The sequence below is a fragment of the Wolffia australiana genome, chromosome 3 (assembly GCF_029677425.1).
Source record: "Wolffia australiana isolate 7733 chromosome 3, ASM2967742v1".
Classification (NCBI taxonomy): domain Eukaryota; kingdom Viridiplantae; phylum Streptophyta; class Magnoliopsida; order Alismatales; family Araceae; genus Wolffia; species Wolffia australiana.
The window spans coordinates 12,433,404-12,437,808 of record NC_135837.1 but is presented as its reverse complement, the minus strand read 5'-3'; positions in this window follow the sequence as shown (position 1 = coordinate 12,437,808).

The window sequence follows — 4,405 nt, the reverse complement described above, 5'->3', positions numbered from 1 at the left end:
AAGAAGATTGTACCAAAACCGAAACGCTCACGCCTCCTTGTGTCACTCCTTCCGGGCAAGGCAGCGATCGTCGTGCTCTAGCTACTCCTCAGCTTGCTTCTCTCCCAGCTCCAATGCTCATCAGCCTTGGAGGGTCTGCAGAAATCCTTTCTCTCCAAGCCCTAACTTCCTTGAGAGAACTTCTGGACAACCTAAACTCCTCTCTCAAGAGAGTATTTATAGGTTTTCTCTTAAGTCATGCCTAGGGGCATTTTCGTAATTTTTGCCACTTCAAATTTTTGCCCACTTCTCTTGATCCTCCTCTCTTCCTTGATCTTCTTAACCTGTTTCTGAATGTTCACTAGCCATAAAATGTTAAATATATTCCACTTGATTCAAAGAATCAAGTGGGGTTAATGTTCATAAAACAATACATATGCATGAACTTAGCATGAATTCACAAGATAATTGTAATGAATTTAAACGTAAGAACTTGATTATTTGATGACATATTTTAGCGTCATCAAACACCCCCAAACTTAGATCGTTACTAGTCCCTTAGTAATGACATGCAGGTGAGAATAAAAGATGATCTCAAGGTGAATTTTGACTTCCGATAACTTTGATTCATGCTCTTCTCAAGGAGTATTTTTAGCAATTAAAATTGACCAGCGTAGAAGAAATTTAGGATCTATCTCAGCCTTAGACCTCAACTAAGTGCACATGATCTATGGAGTACATATAGTAAGTACATAGTATATGGAATAAGATCGAGTTAACACCCCAAGCGCACTCTGAGCAGGGCGTAGAGAGTGGTATTAATGCTAGCTCAATACTATGGCTATAGTAGCATCGGCTCAAACACATGGGAGACAGCTTTTCCACCTTTATTTTATTTGGTATTTGCTGCTTGTTGGTCATTTTTGATGACAATCAACTTTAGTACTATGATGCAAGCTTTTGCTTGTTTATGCGCAGTGCAGCTTTCACTTTATAGTTTGGTGGCGCTTATCCACTACCCATGTGCCGTCCTTAGTAGACCGGCAGCTTATTTCCCCGACGAAGTTATGTATCCTTCATGGGTCAGGGAGCTTCACTCACGTCATAATAATACTGCCAATGAGCTAACACTAACCCTACTCTCCACTAAAGCTAAAACATTTCATGCATGTAAGTGCTAACTCAACCCGAGGTGGATGGTGAGGTGAGAGAAGTATAATGGTAATAGATATGACTGTAGTGGTATGGATCGTAGTGCACCTAGCTAGGCTTACTTCACCTAGGCTTCCCTAGCTGGCCACTCTTGCATTTCTACCCTTTTGAAAAGAATCGAATTATCATGCATATCATTGGACAATCATCTCCTAAGATCATCAAATATCCATGGGTTGTGAATGCAAAAACGGAAAAATTTTCATGGATAGTGCATGTAAATGTACTCCCCCCCCTCTCAATAAAAGGCATGTTCCTACATGACAAATCATAAATGGGAGAAAGGAATACCAAACCATGGAAGGAAGGGCGGCGATCAGCATGCGTGTTGTCCACTGACGTGTGAGGTGGGCGTGGATCGGACTGGCTGCACACGAGAACAGAAATAAAAACGCAGAAAACAAAAACAAAACAAGGAAAATAACCAAGCAGAGAGAATATGAAATGTAGTAAAAACAAAAACTAGTCGGATCATGAGCTATCATGCGATGGCTTTCTAACGTAATATTCATGGGGCTGTGAAGATCTTCTTCTTCTAAGCAGGGTTTGAACCGTTGCCCGTTCACAGTGAATCGTCTTTGAGACGTAGGATCTAAAATTGTAACGGCTCCATTCTCAAAAACCTGCTGAACAAGGAAGGGACCATCCCATCGCGTTTTCAATTTACCTAGAAAGAGTTTTAGTCTAGAGTTGTAAAGCCATACTTTTTGATTCTCCACAAAAATTCTTCTCCTCAAGCTCTTGTCATGAAACATCTTCATCTTGGCTTTATAAATCTTCGAATTTTCATAAGCCTCGTTTCTTAACTCTTCCAACTCATTCAATTGAAGAAGTCTATGCTTGCAGCTCTATCCAAATCTAGGTTGAGTTTTCTAATAGCCCAAAGGGCCTTGTGTTCTAACTCAAGTGGTAGGTGACAAGCTTTGCCAAAGATAAGGCGGAAGGAGACATGCCGAGAGGGTTTTGTAAGCTGTCCTATAAGCCCATAACGCCTCGTCTAGCTTCCTAGACCAATCTTTCCCATCTGGGCACTATTTTCCTCAAAATTTTCTTCACCTCTCTATTGCACAATTCAACTTGTCCATTGGCTTGAGGATGATATGGGGTAGTGACTCGATGATGGACACCAAACTTTTTGAGGAGATTCCTAAAGTTGTAATTTGTCAAGTGTGAACCTCCATCGCTAATGATCGCTCGTGGGCATCCATATCTATAAAAAATGTGTTCTCAATAAAATTGGTCACTACCTTACTGTCATTGGTTTTGGAGGGAATGGCTTCTACCCATTTGGAGGCGTAGTCAACAGCCATCAAGATGTATTCATAACTGTTAGAACTAGAAATGGACCCATAAAATCAATTCCCCATAAATCAAATATTTCTACTTCTAAGATGGGTTGTAGGGCATTCTATCTTTCCTATTGATATTGATGGATGCTTGGCATGCTAAACAACTGTTATAAAATTTCTGCGCGTCATGAAATAATGTAGGCCAAAAGAAACCCGATTCAACAATCTTATGAGCTGTTACCTTGGCGAGTAGTGATCCCCTCCTGGTTTTGCGTGGCAGAATTCTCGGATGCCGTTGCTCGCTCTCGGGGGCGCATCGTCGGAGAATTTGATCTTGTCCTTGGTGAAACAGCTCCAGATCTTCCCAAAAATAAAATCGCGCATCCTTGAGTAGCTTTTTCCTCTCGTAGGAAGTCCAACCTGTAGGCATTTGTCCTGAAACTAAAAAATTGACCATATGTGCATACCAAGGCAGAATGTTCCTTGTGCAGTTAGGACAAATTCATCAGGAAATGCATCATTAATTTGTTCAGTTGGGGCGCCTATGATTCGGGAGAGGTGGTCGGCTACTACATTTTCACACCCTTTCTTATCTTTAATCTCTAAATCAAATTCCTGTAATAAAAGCACCCATCTAATCAATCTCGGTTTAGCCTCTTTCTTCGTTAACAAGTACCTAATAGCGGCATGATCACAATAAACAGTTATTTTACTACCTAGTAAATAGGACCTAAACTTTTCTAAAGCGAAAATAATGGCCTGCAGCTCCTTTTCGGTGGTGGTGTAATTCAGTTGTGCATCCACTAAGGTCCTGGTGGCGTAGTAGATCACCACGGGTTTCTTATCAATTCTTTGGCCTAACACTGCACCTACTGCAAAATCAGAAGCGTCGCACATTAGTTCAAAAGGAAGGGTCCAATCGGGCCCTTGCAGGATAAGCGCATTAACCAAAGCTTCTTTCAATTTATAAAATACATCTTTAGCCTCTAGTGTTAGTTCAAAATCATTATTTTTAGACGATAAAAGGTTTGTAAGAGGTTTAGAAATTTTAGCAAAATCAAGGATAAAACGTCTATAGAAACCCGCGTGGCCGAGGAAACCCCTAAGGGTTTTTAGGTTGGTTGGAGGTGGAAGGCCCTGGATGATTTCAATTTTGGCCTTGTCCACTTCCAATCCACGGTTGCTGACCGTATGTCCCAGCACTACTCCCTCCTACACCATGAAATGAGATTTTTCCCAACTTAGGACAAGGTTGGACTCAATGCACCTCTTCAATACTTTGGTGAGGCTTAGGAGGCAGTTCTCAAAGGTAGATCCAAATACTGAAAAATCATCCATAAATATTTTTAAACATTTGCCTACTAAATCAGAAAATAGGGCATTCATACATCGCTGAAATGTGGCGGGGGCATTGCATAACCCGAAGGGCATACGCCTAAAGGCATATGTTGTCTTCTCTTGATCATCAGGATGGATGTTTACTTGGTTGTATCCTGAATAACCATCAAGAAAACAAAAATATTGCTGCCCTGACAGTTTTTCTAGTATCTGATCTATGAAGGGTAGTGGGTAGTGATCCTTCTTTGTCGCCTTATTTAATTTCCTGTAATCAATGCACACCCTCCACCCTATGGTCAATCTTTTCTGCACCTCTTCCCCTTTTTCGTTCACTTCTACGGTAATTCCAGATTTCTTTGGTACCATGTGTATAGGACTCACCCATCTACTGTCGGATATAGCATAAATTATTCTTGCATTCAACCACTTAATCACTTCTTTCTCAAGAACTTCTCTCATGTAAGGGTTGAGTCTCCTTTGATGCTCTCTACAAGGTTTTGCTTCCTCTTCTAAAAATATCCTATGTTCACAGATCAAAGATGGAATTCCTCTAATATCATCAAAGGTCCAACCTATGGCATTTCTAT